Source organism: Patiria miniata, unplaced genomic scaffold (assembly GCF_015706575.1).
Source record: "Patiria miniata isolate m_02_andy unplaced genomic scaffold, ASM1570657v1 HiC_scaffold_16, whole genome shotgun sequence".
Taxonomy (NCBI): domain Eukaryota; kingdom Metazoa; phylum Echinodermata; class Asteroidea; order Valvatida; family Asterinidae; genus Patiria; species Patiria miniata.
The window spans coordinates 6,878,516-6,899,589 of NW_024037054.1; the positions used below are offsets into that span (position 1 = coordinate 6,878,516).

General features: G+C 38.4%; 1 protein-coding gene across 1 annotated transcript in view; it reads right to left on the reverse strand.

Moving 5' to 3' along the window:
- Positions 1–3,939, reverse strand: part of LOC119722809 — a 45,530-nt gene extending 41,591 nt beyond the window's left edge. The window contains exon 1 of the mRNA XM_038193162.1: positions 3,432–3,939. The gene's annotated coding sequence lies outside the window, so the exon portion shown is untranslated. The remainder of the gene's footprint in view (positions 1–3,431) is intronic.
- Positions 3,940–21,074: the final 17,135 nt, after the last annotated feature.

Below are 21,074 nucleotides of genomic sequence, written 5' to 3' on the forward strand. Positions count from 1 at the left end.
ATTAGTGAGGCTCAAATATCGGGATGGTGATATCAAAACTTTATTGTCAAAGTTTTTGACAAGAACTCTCTGAGTTATATTATCCAATTGAGTGGTTTTACACTCTCAACACTCTTCCGAAGTTGATATGATCAAAATACGTGCTTCAAATTATTGACTTATTATTGATAATCGAACTCAACCACAACCTTTTAAACTTACCCCCCCCCCCCCCAACAAATCAAACATAACTCGAATTCCTGATAACAAAAGAGAGAAAGAGAACAAAATTACGTAAAAAAACACTCTCCAATGACAATTGGAGTGATAATTGCCTAGGAAAGTGCCTTAACTCTTGTAACACCATGTAGGCCTACGCAACTACTGACAAGTGTTTTGTTTTACAATAAAGAACAGTTTCATATGACTTTCTAATTATTCTGTAAAGGCTTCGCACGGGTTGGTGTCGCAAAACGATCAATCTCTGTCACTCTCCAGCAGTTTTGTTGATACGGAAGCTTGAGAAATGAAATATGAGCCATTCATTCAATAAATTACACCGTGGCGTGACAATACTTAACTACACATTAAATGTGTACCTTCCATAAATTATTTTACCATTACAAACTAATTAATATGACAATGAATGGGATTGATAATGAATGATTTTTTTTTTAAAGTGCCATTTTTCTGAACATCTGTTTTTGTGAGACATGAGACAAACTGTTACAGTCATGAGCATAACCATGAGAACCCAGTCAGTTCTTATCTCCAAAGTGCGCTTTATGATTGTTAAAACTAACCATCAATTTACATCACTCCAAAAACTCTATTAATAATACGCCTTTTGCATTTTGAGACCATATAAACGGGGCAATTTTGAGTTTCAGTAAAATACCGAACACGTCATTCAGTATTCCCAACAATTTATCATTCCAACACTCCCCCCAAAAAAACCAATCATTAAAGTAAACAACAGTGACGATTTTTTTTGCACATCAAATGTAATTCTACACTGATACAAGTCAGTTAATTATTAACTTTAAAAGGAATTCCTAATATTTGCTTTGGATAGATGTCTTTCAAGTGAAAGATTTTTCTTTTTTAACTTTGACTACATCTTATTAAGTAAAATCGGCATGTCGAACATGGCTCTTTACAATTACATTATGTCTAGACGTCTACAGCTTGTTAACACGGGGTGTTAAGGAGATCTTACTGATCGGATTAAACGAAATTCTGCTCGCAAGAAATCTGTCAACTAAAGGTCAGCATAAACATTTTCTATAACTTAAACGCTTTTCACATTCTATTATCAATAGACATGTTAATGTTTTGTAAAGATACTTTTTTGAACTTTGAGATTTCAAATAACGGGACATTAATGTAAATGTAACTTAAACGGGTGAAATGCTTGTGAGAGGATTGTAAATTAAACATCCCCTTAAAAAACAGTAACATAAAGATAGCTCTACATTTAGTCAGGATTATTAAAGACTGGAATGTGTATCGTTAATGAGGATCTTGGTGAGAGCTAAAACGATGTGCGTTTCTGTTGCGACCAGACTTTCAGTCAGTTGGGAACCAGAGAAACCAATACGTAGTTTGACTGTGCTACGTAGATCTACTTTTTCCCCTGTTTCATAATTCATAATGTCTCAGCATGTGAAGGATGAGCAACGGACATGAATGTGAAGTAATCTAGCGTGTCGATTTGGGCACATAGGAACAGCGTTCATGCGCTAGCGCCTTTTGAATGTAATTACATGAAACACAGAGACAGGTGGTCTGGGGCGAGTTTCCGCCCTCTTTCTTCAAGTCAAAACCCCCTGTGTACTACTTGTACTCATCATATGTCTTGGTAGCTAAACTAGGCCCGCACGCGAAAGGGATGTCACTGGCCACTTACGGTTTCTTTCCGACAGACGATACAACAGATTTTGAAACACGTTTCCGATTTGTTCTGTCAATGCGGTTACTGTTTGAAGCTTCTTTGAAATTTGGGTAACATTTTCCGTCAGCGGTTTCCTATATTTTGCCGACGCACTTTGTCCATAATATTTTGCTTCAAAAGCAGCATCTGATTACAGTGCAGAAAGTCACCAAAGCAAAGACGCGCGGGAAATCAAGATCTGCACAACTGCAAAAACATTTCGAGCCTTTCTTGGCTTACGTCAGGACACACACATATCAATTGGCTCTGACAAACGTCGCGCCAGCAGACAAACAGGAATCCGGAAACATTGATAAAAAGGGTACTCAACAAGTTGTTGTTTGTCTCCTTTTAACGTCAAAGGATTGCCAGACGAACTTGAAGCGAAAAGAAAACAAAAACAGCGGCCAGGCGCGTCGATTCCTTTTCATTAGTGCGAATCGTGGAGGTTGGGGAAGAGTGCTATTTTTGTACAGTCTAAGGACGGGCGTCACAGGGCTTTTGTAAAATTCCCCTTGTCCATCGAAAATATCGGGTGGGGGCGGGACCTATTTCGCTGTGCTTCATGGAAAACGTATATGTATAATAGATGTATATTTCTCTTTGTTTAGAAACCAAACTACAAGACAAAGTCAAAATAAGTGTTCATGAGTTTATGGCTACATACACATTTGAAGTATTTTGACTTTAAGAAGACAATGCTTTGCTGTTTTGATCAAAGTACATCTTTTCCAGCATCTTAATTTCTTTGCCCTGACCCTTTCGAGATTCCCTCTTTCTGCCTGCAACCCCAAGCCCGCTGTTTTGCCGAAGTATATTTGTCCAATGTATAATTATTTTCATACAGAAGTGGACCACTCGCTTGACTGAACGCACTGGACCCAAATTGGATTTTAATCACATTTCAATGCATCTTAACGCTTCGGTTGTCATTGGGTTTGAACACATATTTATTGGCCCGAGGCCGAAAGACAGGAAACGTCACTCAATGAAAGAGGACCCACTGCGCATGCTCCCAAATGCAAAACGAGGTCTGCATTCTCAAAATCACAAGCACGTCCATTTATTTATCGTACACATAATCGTGTTTATAGGCCTACTGTAGTGATGTAGTTTTTTTTTTCACTATTAAAATTTTGTAAATTGAGGAAAGAGTGTGTGTATTCTTTTGATTTGATTTATTTTCAAACATCATAATCATAATAATGAACAATTGAAATTAACGGAATATAATGGGCAACAAATTGTCTTTCCTTTACAAAGCTAAATGTATGTCATCACAATACGAACATTATTTATACCAATAATGTTAATTTTTCGTTAATAATCTGAAGGTTTTCAAGATAGAGCTTGCGAAACAGTTCGAGCAAGGTTTTTTGGCTAACTAAGCTCCATCATTAGATCTCATTTTTGGAAATAATCTCATTTTTGGGAATACGAGCTGTTTGTCGAAAACTTCACTTTTGTTCACACGAATGTCAGGGATTGTTTATTATGGAATGTCATTTTTTTGACTTACCGGTACAATTTTCTTCTGCAGCAATAGCGTTTCTCCCCGAACACCAGAGGATTCCGATGGCAATTTGGAAGTGCTGAAAAGTCTTGAGATTGTTTTTGCACTCAAAGTGAAGCAACGAAAAAGTACGATGAGCAACCGGGTGAATGCACTGAACGAATGCTGAGACGGTAGCCAGGAGTGATCGCTTTTATCATGAACGGCATTCAATTAGAATGAGAAAGTAATCCGCCCACTACATGACTCCATACCATTGCGTATCTGACAGCGAAACCACACACACCGAGCCCTGACGAATACGGAGAATTATTGCCGCATCATCAGCCGAAAACCCACACCACATTATAACAATGTCATCAAATAATCATACCTGCTACTCGCGACTGACGGGCGATCAACCTAATTTACTGTATACCGAAGGCCTTTGATGTAAGCACCTGCTATTGTTACATTTAGCATTTCACTCCGGTTCTTAGCAACAGAAAGCCTGTGTATCGGCTTTTTAACCCACCAAATGCTTCCACGGAAATGGTTGGGTGGCTGACAGCTCTTCACCTGCCCTTTACGCGTACACAATTCTTGAAACAATTTCCCGTGTGTTCCCAGTAGCCTCTGAAAACATGAAATAGCCGTCGAATTAGGCAAGGATTGGGCGGGGAATCTCGTCAGCTTCGAATTGAAGGCTCTTATACCATTCTCACGAGGCATGGGAAACAATTGAAAAGCGATCTTGGGAATTTTGTGTCAATAGAAAGCAATAAACAGCATCGCTACCTTTTCCATATCCTTAGGGTGTATTTCACTAATGGTATATCAAAGAGTCATACCAAAAACAAAGTTGCGCCTTTGCATTAAGTGTTGATGCAAGGCACTGGCTCTTCCGGAGTTTCATCTTTCTGAAATCCCAAAAGTCATTTTCTGAAACACGACACCATCTTGGAATAATGATTTTGTTTTATATCTTGCTATCCTTGTAACTTTAAGAAAAGTCTTGTTTGGGGCACTTAATACTGCGGTAAAGAAAAGCAATCGTCTGAGTTGCTGCTCCTAGAAGACGATGAACTCGAAAGGGATATTGAGCTCAAAAAGTGGAGAGGTTTATACCTAAAAAGAAGTGCACGTTCTTTCATAATGCTGAAAAATCACAGACGAAAGGGGCCGGTACAAAATAAATCTGAGCCCTTGTACACTTACAACTTCCAAATTGAGATGGCTAATCAAATTCCAAGAACATAAAGAAAAGCGGGTTTCACAAAACATCAAAAACGTCGTTTGCTGTTGGATGAATTTGACACCCTAGAGCAGCAAGCGGTTTTATATACTCAGGGGAACAAAGAAATAACGTCGTGTAATTTTGTACGTGCACTGTTCTTGGCCATGCCGTGTGGCTTTCTCTCTCCAAGCATAACGTATTTTTTTGCACTTGATTAAAGAAACATAATTATATGAAGGAGCTGTTGAAGCAGAGGCGTCAAAGGCAACACGCTGTGACTTGGCCTCATGCCCTCTCTTACGCCAAAGACAAGTGGGCTGTAAATTTAATTTCTTAACACGCTACCTGCTACAAATGTGCTTACGACATCGAAATTCGTGTACTATTTGATGTGAAATACAAAAAGACCGTATCGTCATATCCTACATTGCCCGGTGTAGTTTGAAATTTGGACTCACGAATTCATTAGTTGTATTGCGTATGCCATAGTGAACATACATGACAGTAGCAGGTCACGTGTAAGGGTTGGCGTCCATGATAAGGTCAACAAGACCAGATGTTGTAAGCGTCCCAACATCATATGACATCGAGTCCAAATTTCATATGATATCGGTACCGGCACAGACTCAGGTTTGGAAGAGGCTGTTTATTTTTTTGTGATGATGCAGTTTGTATTTGAACTGGAGTCGTTGATGGTAATGATAATTGTGGTGTTGGTGTTGGTTATAGGGATGTTGGCTTTGGAAATGGGCAAAGTTGATGAAATTGGTGGTCAGGAGATGTAACCCTAACCCGACCCAATAACTGTAATGACATTTGGGTTTTGGTGATTGTGACAGTGCAGTATTGCTAGTAAATGTATTGGTATACTATTTGTGGCGATGATGTTGGCAGACTGTGGTAATAATAACCCCCGTTATCTGAATTGTAGGTTTAATGGTTATTATGATGGATGCATTAAAGGATAATTAAAACAAATATAAGTCTCATAACCACCGGTCTAAATTGTTACTTAAGCGTCAAAATGGCTGCATCAAAAACCCGATCTAAATCTTTAACAATATTTACCATCCCTTGGACCAGTGAAAGGACATTCTTTCTGAATTTTCAAACTTTTTTTTGAAAAAGTGAGCTGTTGGTTTGTCATATCATTTCCATTATCATACTCTATTATTACCCGGGCTTCTAACAGATGAATAAGTAATCGTGCTTTTACAATGCCCCTCCCCGGCCATAATCGTCGACTTCCACCGAGGAACGACTCTGCAAAGTGCAGCACGCATTCAACTTGAATATTTCATGAGCTTTACGTCCTTAAAATTGATTGTCTCGTTTGGGTAAGAGCTCTTTATTTGGACGGGGGAACAGCTTATATTATAATACGGATTAGCGTTTATATGATTTATGATTACCTTTACGTCGTATGTTATTAAAAATGTATTGAAGAAACAGACACAGTCATAAATATACCAAAATAAAATTCATGCGACAATCAAACCAATTTATTAGGCCAAGAATCGTCCACGTTTGCCTTCAGTTCGGTTGGACATTTAAAGTCAGGCCCTGCTAACTTTAAAGCTTTTAATGTAAGTATTTTAGTTTAATCAAACATACACATTATTGAAATGGTCCTGTATTACACACAGACTTGTTATTTCCACGCCACACAATCATTTCCAGACATTGTTACCAATTTGACATTCTAACGCAATGGATATGTTTTTTTCTCACCTGAACATTAACCGGCTGGGAATTGAAACCTGAAGCTGGCTAATCTGCTAATTAGTCACCCTTGGCGAAAAAAACATAAAAGAGTTTGCGGGAAAAGTCTATGCGAAAATTAATCATATGCCTATACAAGTATATCTAAGAAATACAAGATTAAGCAATATGCCACCAGCTTTATCATTCGTCTCAAATGTGCTGTATCTTCATTTCGATAACAATTATGTTATTTAACTTCAACAGTAGGCAAGATAAAATAAAACAATCTTCCCAGAATCAATAACAAAGAACGGGATGCTCTTCGGCCTTAAAACTCCCTTGTCCTACATCAGCTAAAGCCATCGACCTGTTTCTTAGATATACATTGCGATAGCCCGGTCACAGGTGTTTGTTCAGTGGGTGTATGAATCCTAGAAAACAACATTTACATTGAAAAAGTGCCCTAATCCTTTTTTCAAGGTGATGACCTTTTCACATTCTTGCTTGCTAATGTCACCTGCCCGAACTCATCTCGAAAGGGATGGGTGGCTTTTTCGTTGATGAAGTTGCACATACAAGATACAAACCACCCTTTTATCAGGAGTTTCACCGAACTCCATTAGTTGAGCACTGCCGCTGCACTATGCAATCTCTAGGGTATGTTTTTGTACTCGTCGAGTCTGCAGTAGCAAGTTTGCGCGTCGTATCATGTTCGGTCTAGAGTCCTTCGCTTCAATTCATATCTTGCCATTCGGATACAGTCTCCCTTAGAAAGGTAATGTCAAGGGAAATCAACTATGCCTCTTTTGAATGATATGGCAAAATAGAATAAATCAGATTATTTTGTTGTGTTCTGGGAATTGGTTCTAAAGTTTGAGATGAAGGTGACGAGCATGCGTGGGCGATATGGCCGGCCATATCGCGCAAAAAAATAAAAATCCAGTGGGAAAATTTGCGGTTTTTATCCCGATTTGCAATCTGGCGTTCAGATGCCTATCGTAAGATGCGTGTCAAGCTGAAGACTGAGTTTTTTTTATTACACAACTAACCGTTTACGTCTAAACACGGTTATAAAACATTCGGAGAAGTTACCGTGCAATGCGGTTTTCCTTCTCGTTTGAGGCTTTATCTTGTGACCGCGAATGAGACCAGCGGTATTCCTTAGCTTTTAAACCATGAAATGTAGAACCATCAATTTTCCTTGGCGATTGTTTTCCAAATCACTATAGAAAATGTATTTTGTGCATGTTGGTGAGCCTTTTCTACAAGAGTGCTTCTTGTACCATCGGTTTTCACTGATATAACTTTAATTTCCCAACTCGAATTCAGGATCACAACCAAGATGTTACTTGCCGACGTAGGCGTGCCATACAGCAATTATCAGGTGGAGTAAACGGTCCTGCTTGCCGCTCGCGGCTTCATCTCTTGGGTTTTGGGAATCATACTTGGGTTCTCAGCTCATCTCACCAAGTCTGGCCCGTCAATAGGCGCTGGCAAATCCACCGTACCAACCAAGTCCAGACTTTCACACCACCTACAAAAGAAAAACAGCCAGGGGAAAAAACAGTTTCGGAGTTAATATTTCGAAGTGGTATTTTCCTCGTCTTCAACCTTTATGACCCGGGTTCTATTCTCACAGATGTCGGTTTTCAGGTTTTACTTGATTTGCAGTCCCTACTTGTTTATTCCCCCCTGGAAAATCACCAGACTTTTGAGCTACAGTCTTGGCCTATTTTGTTGGAGGAAATATTAGTGTAGTTAACTCAAATACATGTAGTTATTATTATTTTTTTTAAAGAGTAACAAGTATTATTGATACACTTGGCATTATTCCACATAACATTTTAGTATTATTCACAACATTCATCGAATTAGGTTGTTTCTGATATCATCACATATAAACGATCAAGAAATCAAATTAAACTCAAATATGATCCAAACTGTATGACATGCAAACTATTTAACCGTTAACAAAAGTGTGCTGTTGTTAACATCACATTACAACCGCTTAGCCTACTCAAGTTTTGACCGGAATTTCTCTTAATGTCTGTTATTTTGACCGAAATAATTTTGATAAATTAAAAAAAAAATTACATATGTCTATAATGATTACTGATGGCAAGTTATTATGAAGAAACAAAATCCACATTTAGCCAAATGATCCCAATTAGCAAAGCCTGCGGTTTCAAAATCATGCAGAGAGGAAAGTTTTGGTGAAAAAAAATCCAAAGAGGAGTACAGTCCAGAGTGCGCTTTGATCCAGTACCTAACAATCACCATTTTTCTCTGATTGTGAATGTCGCCTACACGTGGTAACTTGATATAGGGGTAGGTGTAAGTTCGATGTTGTAAACATTACGCGAAAGTCGGTCTTTGAAAGATTTGCGGCCTTAGGACAATCGCATTACAAATACATCCAATTGAATTACTATTGTAACGGGGATCACTTGCAGCTGTCCAAATATGAAAGCAAATCTGAGGGAACTGGATCCCGTTTTGTTCATTCGCGCGCAGGACGGACACCTTGCAAAAGAAACCGAATATACCACGCTTTGGACTTGCCTATGAATTTCAACTGACGACATTCATGTTTTGCGAGAGGACAATACCACTCACACGATTGTGTTTACGGGTTATTTACAATTGTACTAGATCTAGTGACAATGTATTTCATTAAACAAACAAACAAGAAATAATTCCATGAGGGATGCCTTTCTGAGACGGGTTATAATTTACACAATGATTGGCGGAAGCATACACTGTGTCCTATATAAGTCTTTAAAAACATGATATAATAAAACGGAGAGATACATTATACTGTATGAAAAAGATACACTATACTGCATGAAAAAGATACACTATACTGCATCACATGTTTTTCAAATATCTGTTGGTATAGATGGCAGCTAAAATTTTCAAATAAAATGAAATCTTAGGGAAAAGGTGTTTTGTCTATCTATGCGAAATACCGAGTACTAAAACACAAAAGCGTTCCATGCAGTAGAATCTACCCACGCGCACTCACGATGTTAGCAAGTTATTGCGACCAGTTGCCTCAAATACACTTGAAGTCCCAACGTTTATTGTGTGTTCAGCGTACGTGTTAATGAGAACTTTTCAAAAAAATGTGGTTTGTATTATACCTTGGTAACCTCTTCAACACATCATAGCCTTATTCGGAATCTAATGCGGAAACGCGAAGGATTGTGGGAGAACTGCACCGACCTGACGCGAGCGGGAATAAACCTGCATCATTGTTGACTTGCTTTATGACTTCATATCCCGACAGTGGACATGCACATCCAATTGTAGCTAAGACCTACTAGTCAAACTAAGCATGTATATTTCTCACGAGGGCGCTATTTTATCGGCCTCAACCTGTGCCGTTTGTTAAAAAAAGCATTGAGTTCAAACTTTTTTATCCTGGGGCCTAACGCATGCAAACCTTAGTCGAAGTAGCAATGTGTATGCTCCGACAGGTACATCTAAATAATCTGCGTAGATGTTTTCGTAATGTTCACAGAGGTTTAACTTTGAACGCCATTTAAAACTGGAAGAAAAAAAAAGTCACTTGAATTTTTTGGGCTCTGATGCAGAACTTGACCCAAGCGGTATTTATGCTAAATCGACGTTTTACGTTTGGTTTATTAACTTCTAAGCCAGTTGAGAAATGTGCATATTGTAAGGCTACTAATACTCTTTAATTTAATTTCATTTCAGCTCATTATTATCTTTATTTTAATCCATTTCTAATTCTTGAATAGAAAATGTGATGACGAAAAGAAGCCAATTACCGTCGTCAAGTTACGTAAAGGAGTGATCGGAAAAGTCGTACTTTGGATGTTTCTCTTAAAGTTTTATAAAGACCTTTCATTGGTTTGTCAATAAGCAATTGAAACCACGAGGATAAAAGATTTAAAATATTCATTAAAAGTGGACCCTTCCCAAATGGAAATCGGTCATTAGAATCTCCTTGCCTCATTGCCGCAGCCTTTATCGCTAACGTGCTTTTTATAAATCACCAATTATAGATAATTCCTACTCAGGAAATTGAAGAACAGTCCCTCAAGGTAACAAGCTAACTGCCCTCAAGGTTGTTGGCTAAAGATGTGGTGACGAGGAGGCAAGAATAACAACAATGATGAACATAGTGTGAATGACAAATGAAATTTGCACTTAATTTACAGAAAAAGTTGAGCGACTCGTACTAAACTTCTCAATTTTGTTTAAAGTGCTACTGGAATGGAAACAACCAAACGTGTCATATTTTCAGTGACCGTAAATCATAGAAGTGAGAATGGTAAAGTCTGACACGAGAACTTTTTTTGACCTTGAAATATGTATCCATTACTCACTAAAAGAGCAACGGTTTGGGGGACACAGTACTTCTTACGCAGACATATTTCAGTAATATAATTAAATTAACTAATTTATTGGTTGGGTAAAATGCTTCTTGTTGACAACTTTAATCAAAGTACGTTACATGAATGTTATTCTTGCCTACTGCACATAATTATTTTGTGGGCTGAGCTTGCAGTCTGTTACTTGAATCATCTTGTGTATTTATTATCAGCGACGTTACGTCATTTCATTTAATTGAATATGTTTCTGACACACTGGGTGGATGGTGAGATGGCAACGAGAGAAAAGGAAGAAAGGTTACGATGAAGGCCATGTGTGTAAACCCAACCTTCAGACGGGCTAAAACAAGATCTGAGAATTTGAAAGGAAAATTGGGGTTCGGAAAACGTATTCATACAAGAAGTTTTACGCAGTACAGTGTAAACGAAAAATAAGATTTAGTAAAAGAAGAGTCATTTGGCCTAGTTGTACTTGAAAATGGGGTCGGCAGGTTTCTTTATCTGTAAAACTACACCTGAAAGAGGGCGATATGGTCGAGATATTTAAAGAACAAATAAATGCAATTTGTTGCCAAAGTATTATTATCAGGGTAGTAGATTAGGACAATACGTCGGAGTCCAGTACTATTTGCCTCCCACCTCCTGTTACTGCTACACTGCTTTACTTCTGCTTTGTAGAAATGTGTTATGCTTATAAGTCACCCATGTTTTATTTTTCAATCCAAACCGCAATCGTCATTGTCCGACAGATTATTATGTCAAAATAAAACACATTCGCCTAAGCGTCAATAATAATTATTATGTTGCTCTTCGAGGAAACACATGAACAGAGCTTTAACTTATGTGTCATCTTTGTACTCAATACACGATTATATCAATCATAATCTTTTGTAAATGTCTTTTGTAAATGTCAACCAACCTTAGACGCTTTCAACAAATCAAGTAAAATGCCCTCTGGAGTAATTATTTTTTGGTAGGATTTTGAGTATTTGTATCAGTATAATTCACATCTCACTCAACTGTATGACGCAAAAACATATCACATAACAAAACAAATAGTGGCAGTGACCTCAAATTGCGTTTTCGTAAAACCTGGAATAGATGGGATAACAAAGAAACGGGATTCGTGTCAAATAGAGCATCTTAAAGGTCCTTCAGTGCGTGTGCAGTCTTGACATTATCAAGCATTGCCTTAAGTCACGATGATTGGCCCCTAATACAATGTACCTTGCTGGTGATACGTCTTCTGTTCTGTACGAATGTCGGTATTATCATACATCACGAGGCTCAAATTGAGGAAAAGGAGAAATCAAGCCGGTTTGCCTCATGAGGTGGCGTCAAATATTTAAAGCCTACAGGAATTCGATTTGTGGCACACAGTAGGCCCAGTGAATAGTTAATATTTGGTTTCCTGATGATACATTTGAACATTATACTGCCTCTATTTCAATGCGACAAAAATGTTGTGTCTGGTGGTCAATTTTAGTGTCGATTCCATTTCTTAAAGAAAAATTTAGTACCTTTTCACCTTGGTCCTCCAAAACCCGGATAAGCAACACAGCACACTTCAATTAATAGAAAGCAAGACGAAGTGTGTTATTTTCAGTCGATTGATTCATGCTGGGGCTAGGGAGTGACATTAACAAATTAATCCACATTAATATTGCAATTAATGTAGATTAGAGGCTTTGCATGGCGGAGATACTAATGAATGAAATGTTTGCGTAAACACCATGTGCGAATAGTTTCGCACTAAGAGAATGGTTATGAAAAGAACCACAGGTATAAACTCGACGTTCCGGTCAGTATGCTCTGACCGTCTGAGACTCTCCTGAAGACGGTCAGAGCATACTGACCGGAACGTCGAGTTTATACCTCTGGTTCTTTTCAGAACCATTCTCTTATAGTTTGAGAAATTATTCGCACATGGTGTTTCCGCTAACTTTTCATTCGTTAGCAATTAATGTAATTAACCGCTCAGTGAAATGAATCGCAAGGACATGAAATAATTTGCACATGTAAAGCATATCCTATCCAAAGGTAAAAGTAATAACACAGACTGGCAATCTTGATTGAGGGCGACATTTCTGTTGGATAGATAGCTACTCCAAATTAATATTCCGCTCATCCAGGAGAGAGGGCGCCATTCCAAGTATGCAACTTGAGAAACAATTTGGTGCCTTAATATATACAAGACGATTTTTGTGGCTTTTCTTTGTAATAATAGGGAGTTATAATAGGGACAGAAGACTGAGGGGAACCACCGCATTTTTATGGCACAAATTTCCCCTTTTTCAATGGAGATTTGAAATGAAGTTAGCAAAAGAGATAAATATACCATGATTGTAATGTGTTCTTCCAACTGTTGGAGTGCTATTTAAGATTCTTGCGTGATTTCTTATATTTCAACAATTTATTTGGTCTTTTTTTCAGTGGAGAGAAACTTGGATACTTATTATCTATGGGAGCTAATATATTCATAAATTACCGTATTTATTGATGTGGCTTTTAATATGACTGTACTCTTGAATATTCCTCGAATTCTTGAGTTTTCGTCTGCACGATCTCGCTTCCCTAAGATTTGACACCTGTGATAGCGCCATCTAGTGTTGAACGGAGTACCCGGGTGACACCGGCTATGTGAATACATGTACCACATCTGAAGACGTGGTCACGATACATCAGGGCTTATCATGAAGACACATTCAAATAACAACTAGGCCTACCGCGTAACGGCAAAAGACAGAGATTTCGCATTGGTTAACCGTGGTGACTGTAATGACGCTCAAGGCCGGAAGATTATATTTGGTAAAGAATAATTAGCAATATTTTAGTGAAAATGTTTAAGAATGTTCCATCACTACGTCTTTCATTTTGTAAAATCTACCTGTCCTGATGTTTGACCGCTTTTATATTTTTGCTTTCGTTTTTAACAATGCCCATTTCTGATCATCTACTCGTATTATAAGCATTGTTTTTGTTGGAGGTGGGGGAAGGTTCTCTTCCTAACAAACTAATAATTTGATTTTCAGCAGAATCTTATAATTTTGACCAATTTTCCAATGAGTTTCTTCATATTAACCATTTACTCCCCAAACCTTTTAAATCATGCCCCGCCAAAGAATTACATAAAATACGAATTAAGTTTGTGTAAATCCTCACGGATCGTATTTCATACTTGATACGAAATAACAGGTGTCATGACAGTATAAGCTCTATGAGGTCATATTCAGATACGCTGTGTTGCTTGACTGCAACGCACAATGTACTATCACCGAGGTAGACCTGGTTTGAAGAAAGAAGAAAATCGTTATGCTTAATTTTAATTAAGCATAACGCATTGAGCTTAGCAAAAATACGATGCAGGCTACCCGATGGAGGCTTGGATGTTAATTATTAGCCACTGCAACAGGAGTATTGATTTAGGACTGCCTGTATCTATACACTCGGTTCCCGATTATTCCAATCAAGTACGTATCAATTATACATCAAAAGATCACCGCCTTTATTGACGCCATTACACCCAGGCGAACACAGTGACCACCAAACTCCAATGTGCACTTGAACTTTACATGTAGCGGTCCTGTTTTTTTCACACAATGATGTTGCCAACTTAAACTACCCGAGTTCCCCCTTTGCGGTACAAAGAAAGGCACACTGATCACGATAACGGTCTAGAATTACTCAATTTCAATTTGCTCCAATTGTTCTCAGGAAAAAAAACGGATGGGAAAAACCTGGGAGCAAAGAACACGATCTATAAAAGCTGTAAAGTTTTACAAATGTTGCCGTTGATTGCTGACGGCTAATTCCTCTTTTCTATTGTATTTCTCTTGGGGCGTCGTTTGGATGCACGTATCTAGGATACTGTCATCAATCATGCGACGTGCTTGTTGGAATACCAACTGCAATTATTGAAATGAAATGCCTTTTGTCCATTTCATAGAAGATAAAATAATCCTCGATGGCCCAATTTACTTTATTGATCAAACGATGTATTCACTTCAACCTGAATAGCTACCTTTACTATCTTGGTTAACACAGAGAACAGTGCAATTCGATGATACTTTTACAAGGTTTTTTTTTTACTCAACGTAGCATGTCCTTTAAAGTTTGGCTTAATAGCTGAACACTTTTAACTGCAAGTCTTTATTGAGATGTCAGTTCTTAAACTCTCTGTTTTGTACGTATCTTCAAAATCTCAACAGTTTAGAATTATTGTATGAAACCTTTGCAAACTCGTATGAACTCATGGAATAACAGTGCAACATGACCCCCAATTCTTCGCAACATTTGTGCCCACGATATTGTCTTGCTGTGTCTTCACTTAACGTACGAGACCAACAAATACTTCCAATTACAAGTGCAATTTGAGGCTCTGTCGAGCGATCGAGACGTACGTGTGTACGCTTGCTGAACGCTGTTCCATCGATCAGGTACTAATGAATGAGCAAGGTGAGACCATAGATTTACAATTATCTGTGACATTACCCGCAAACCACCACCACTAAAGAGAAAAGACGCATGGAAGGTCAACAATAAAACCCAACTGCTTCGTTGTTTACCAGTAATGTCTACAATGATGTAGAGCCGTGTTCGCGAATCTTGAGGCGATCAACTTTCACGTATACACAGTGCGTACATAGTTTCTGGGAAGTGTTTGGTTATCTGTTAACAAGAAGAAGAACATCTATCACATAAGGTGAAACGCCATATTTGTTTTTCTGTGAGGCGAAAGCATTCCTCTTGATACCGCAGCTGCCTCCGCTCAATACCAGTAGGCCGATTCGTGTGTTCTTCGGTTTCAATCAGCTGAACTATCTCGGGTTATGTTGCCCAGTCTCGACCTGTTTTAATCTGAAATGCGGACACCTCACTGAAATATTGAAATTGTAATATTTAAATCGAATATCCTTTAGATTCTTGGTAGACGTCGAACCAAACCCGCCTGTGAAGGCGTGAATTTAATCAGAAATGTGGCCCAAAAGGAAAGAGACACTCATCGGCGGTGCAAAGGTCTCTGTAATACTTTAATGAGTAGTTATCGCATGTACTGTACCCCAAAACGCTGGTAGCATATGTTGACAACGTTTAGAATGAGTTTTTGGTTGTAGTTTTCGCTGAAAGATCCCAAGTGACGCACTTTCTTTCGCAAACGTCACGCAATCAGTGGTAAGGAGCGGTATCTTTTGACATCGTTGTGACGTCAGAACATTGTCACACCCACACCCTCCGGATGGGCGTCCCCAGTGTTCAAATCTACATCCAGATAAATTCAAGGAACAATTTTGTTGAAGAAAAATTGTTAGATTGAAATCGCATTCTCATCGACGGTAGAATAATTCATACATGATATGCTGACATCGTAAAAAAAAAAATCACCAAGAGGTAAAAATGAGGAAAATAATGAAACAATAAGCCCCTTCTTCGTCGTATCCATAAGCTTATACATAATTATAAGCAGGACGATTATCAACAGAGTGAAATGTCACGATATCAGGCCGTGTCCGAATCACGTATTTTATGGATACGGCTTGGTTTCTGCCATTGGCACGCAACGGTCAATAGCCCCAGCCGTAGGCAGCTATTCCCGTTTTGGACATGTACTAAGCTTTAAGCCACAGGTTGTATTCTCAGCGGAAGTGAGGCAAATGCTTTACTCACTAACTGCGGCATTTTCTATAAAGTGACTTCTGCGTTTTAACGTTGTTTGATCATCGCCTCCTAATGCTCATAAATCAATAATTTCTTTTTAACACGGCCATTAAATTCGGTATTTCAAAACGCATTCCTTCGTATCTGAGATACGTAAAAATGTCGTTGTGGAGGTAGGGTGCATCTCAATTGAACAACACATTTCAAATAGAAAAAGAATATATATAAATAAATAATTTAAAAAAACCGCTTGCGAATACTTTGTAGTAAATCATTATTGCTTTACACCATTGACTGCGGAATATATTCTAATATAAAAGTACTAAGCGGCTAGATAACCACTACCAAAAACTTTCAAAAGAAATTGACGGTGATATGTAAAACCCCCAAAACGCCTTACTGCTTTTGTCCAAAAATTCTAAACTTGTAAAGTTATCTGTCCGTTATTAAACAGAATGTTACCACTAGATAAAAACACACGTATACTTCGTTAATAATGTTATAACTTGAGGTTCTTTAATTTATTTGCAAATAATTTACCTTGAAAAGGGTACACAGGTCAGTGCTGATATTGCAGTATCGATATTTTCCTAAATGATATTTTTCAAATGCATTTCCTGTCTATGTTATGGAGTAAACTGGTACCAGAAGATAAAATCTAATTAAACGAGACACCAATAATATTCTTACAAAGTAGACATTTTTGGTCCTTTGAGATTTATAAGGTATTGGAGATGTACAAGGCTTCCTTCGCCTTCAGTGTAACTGTAATTCTTCTGTCATTATGGATAGTGAGAGTCAAATACGTTGGCGTAAACAATCTGGGGAATGAACTACTCATCAGCAACAAATGGTGAAATATATATTCGAAAAAAAAATCGTTTTCTTGATTCTCGCTTATTTTCATTAACCAACTGATTATGGGGCTATTTTTCAAATCATTGCTTTGTGTTAAAAAATGTCTTCCACGGACTAACGTTTTGAGCATCTTACATCCTTTTCTCTTTGTCAGTAATTTGTTCTTTGAAAAATAGCAGTTTCCAATTCGATAATTATTGCTTTGATGAAGGTGGTTACTCTCACATTCTTGCCTAGGTTCGTACTGAGTAAAATAATTGACCCTTTATAGGTATTTGCACAAAGACAAATTTCTCTGTCTTCCTCTTTCTTCCTGTAAATCACGATACTTCTGTACTTCTCATATGTACTTCCAACTCAAGAGACAAAAGAAAACAAATGGGCTGACCCAAATACAACATCCAGAAACACAAGACCAAATATCGACGCGAAAGTTTCTGGAAATAGCCAGGCGTCAGAATGTGATTAAGGGCAGAACCGGGGCAGGACATCTCAGCACACAAGACTCTCAAGCACTTGTTAATCAAATCTCACGGCTCGGAAAATGAAAATAATATCATTTGACGGGGAAACAATTAGGTTGACTAGGGTGGCCTAGGGTGATTTATCGGCCATGGCTGCGGCCGAGTTCCCGACCGGTGAGATAGTCGTCGGGGCGATACGATAACGACGGTTTATTTAGTCCGGAAAAACGGGGGAAGAAAATCAAATTGAATCAAATTTCCAGGCGCTAGAGACCGAACACCATAACGGTACAGACATCGCAAACGTCTGTTGACAGCAACGCATTCAGGTTTCAATACACGGGCTACAAATTAATGGAAGTTATAACACGTTTATACAGGCTGTTACGATCACTTGTCACTTTAACTCACCTTCAGTTTATTAAAATTAATATTATGCACGATTTTCTAAAGGGCAATGTTTCTAAGATGCTGTCCACAAAAGACGTCAAAATTGGTATGCGGTTTCAACGTCTTCAATTTTACCGCCTAATCAATTTTCTGAAGAAATTGTACTCACTGACATCATTGTAGGCCTTCAATCTTATTATAAATCTGTTTCGTCACGATCACAGTACCTAATTTGGTTTCACGTAATATCGCGTACGTTTACTGACGTCATTCCAGCCGGCCAATCGCATTGCTCAATTCAATCTTAGATATTCCACATGGACAGAGCTGACACAATGTGGGACTAGGCTTCCCTTTGCAGTCCAGTACCTGAATTTCTCTGCGACTTCGGTTGCACTTTGGAAAAAACATATTTCAAATTTCAGAAATCTTTTATTCCAAACTTGGTCATTCTATTATTGGTGTAATTAAACCTAATTTGTACAAAACCAAAGTTTCATGCTCTTTAGGCTGGTACCAGTCCTATCTTCACTTTGAGCAAGGACTTTCTCGTTAGATCGGTGGGTACGATTTACAGGTAATTGCAAATGTTCCTATACGTGCCTTTAAACATTGACGCTTATACAACATAGCTTTATTTTGGTGGCAATGTCCATTGGTATAGGTTCCTGCGCTATGTGCATTAGCAATTTGTACGAGGGTTGTGGCATACCACAGGCACCACCCGCTAGCTCACATCCCGCCTTCAGAGATTAAGTTTCCCAAAACAAATGCATCTCAGGCGTCAGTTTCTTCAGTCCTGTAGTCATCATTCAGGGGGCAATGAGAAGTTACATTACCCCCCGAGGACGTCATTAAAGAAATGGTTCGCCATTTCCGCTGTATACACTATTTTGGAGCATAATAAAATTTTTATAAATGGGAGTCGGGTTACTTCCCAAAGTGCGTGAATTAATCATACGGTTTTACCTCGAACCAGTGTGCCTTTTGACAAGCGAGATGTGTTCTGTGAGTATTTGAATTTTGCCTACGGGTTAGAAATGTATCACAGTTTATGCCGGACAAACCAGGCATTCTATCTGCAAAATCAGGCCATCATATCTTAGCTTGTTATTGGCTATATCGCCTCATTGTATGTTAATAAAATCAACTAAACGTGATGCTATACATAAAGCACTTAACAATGTGTAAAAATCGGAATTTTTTAACGTTGCGGAATGCAGAAATAATTTGCTTTTTGGGTCATTTTTATGTCCAGGAACCAATATGATTGCCTGACGAATATCATCACATTTGTTAACTCTTGTATTTTTTGAGGGGCAAGAATGAGTTAATAAATTACTTGTGCTTCTGAATTATTTAGGCATATATGCCTACTCCTTCTTAAGAAAGCATAGAATTTCAATTTGTAAGATACTCATCAATGACAGTTACCAAGCCATGCCTTCCTTGCAATGTTAAAGTGAAATGACGCATACGCATGCACCAAACAGTCCCTTTAACACAAAACTGGACGCCGTATTGATCCGTCAGCTTCGCTGGTGGCTGTACAACCAAAGAGTGGAACGCTAATAGCTTATAATGTACTTAATAGTATGCCACAGGCATGAAACCAGCGATAGTTTCAAACCAAGCACATATATATAGCCCCGACTTTAGTTGCAATGACGTCATCAGAATGAATGGCGTTCGTGCCGTCACTGGACTCTAAAAAGAGTCAAATTAATCTCAAGGAATTGATCGGGATGCCAAGCTGAAAAAGTTTAACCTTTAGGGAAATGAAGACTTTCTTTTTTACAAATTGTGGTAGAATTATGGATTAGTAATTTATCAATTGCCTTGAAGAAGTTGTAGGCTGTCCGCGGTGTCGCCGTCACTGCGTCGGAGTGGCCGTGCTTGCATCGATTTCAATGTTAGGCTTTAAACCATCAATACAACACAAAGAGAATTGGACTGGGTTTACTTTTATCAGTAAATCAAATATAACGTTGACTAAGAATTGACTGGAGTAGGGTTTGAGTTTCCTACCTCTGGCACAGCGTTAGGGTGCTCTACCAACAAAGTTTCGCAGTTCTATGTTTGCAGTCTATTATTTTGTCAATGTCCTTGCTCGTCGCGCCCCAGTAAGAGGCAATGAACCTGAGGTTCTCGCCTGTGAGTAACATTGGCAAAAGCTTAAGACATGCATACTGCACAGAGATATTAAGGCCTTTTGCTACTTATCACCAAAAATGATAATTGAAGGTTTATAAATAAATAACTAGCGCCTAAAATTAATGACAGAATAGGGATCTGCCAACATAGGTATGGATAGCTTAATTGATAGAACAGTCAGTTTCTCGCTCAATTTTGCAGTTGTTGTAAGTTAGAGTCTGCGTCAGCTTCAAATGCTAAATTTACCTTATTAATAATAAAACATCAAATAAAAAGGATGAATGCAGTCTTTATAAATTGCTGGACCCCAGGTACACCCTTAAGCCAACTAAGCATCAGTGAATGGGTATCTCTGTTAGTGTTACGACCGTAAAGGGCACTACACCCTGTAGTTCCTCACACAAACCTATTTTGATTATTTTACCGGTTTCAACGTGGGCGTAATCTTTTGTGAAGAGAACGTTTCTCCTGCCCTTTGCCACTGGTATAATGGCTTTATTGAAATCAATTGAGCGAAATGATTTCAGGTTATGCGTCTTGAAGCGATGTTCTCAAATTAACGTGAATGTTGTCGTGTGGTTCGATGAAATTCGGTGGATAACCGCACTTTCAACTGAAACTTGCAAAAATTCCACACATAAAATGCCTGAGCACATCGGTCACGGTTTCTTGTAATATGTAATTGCTTGGTGGTGTGCTGCTTCAGAACATTGGTCCGCGGTGATGTTTTGCTCTTGGACAAGGATTTAGCATAAAAAACGTGTTCTGCGCGCATATAAGGTAATGGGGTACATGTGACGTGGTTGCCGATGGTATATATACCGATATATATGGGAAAACAAACAAG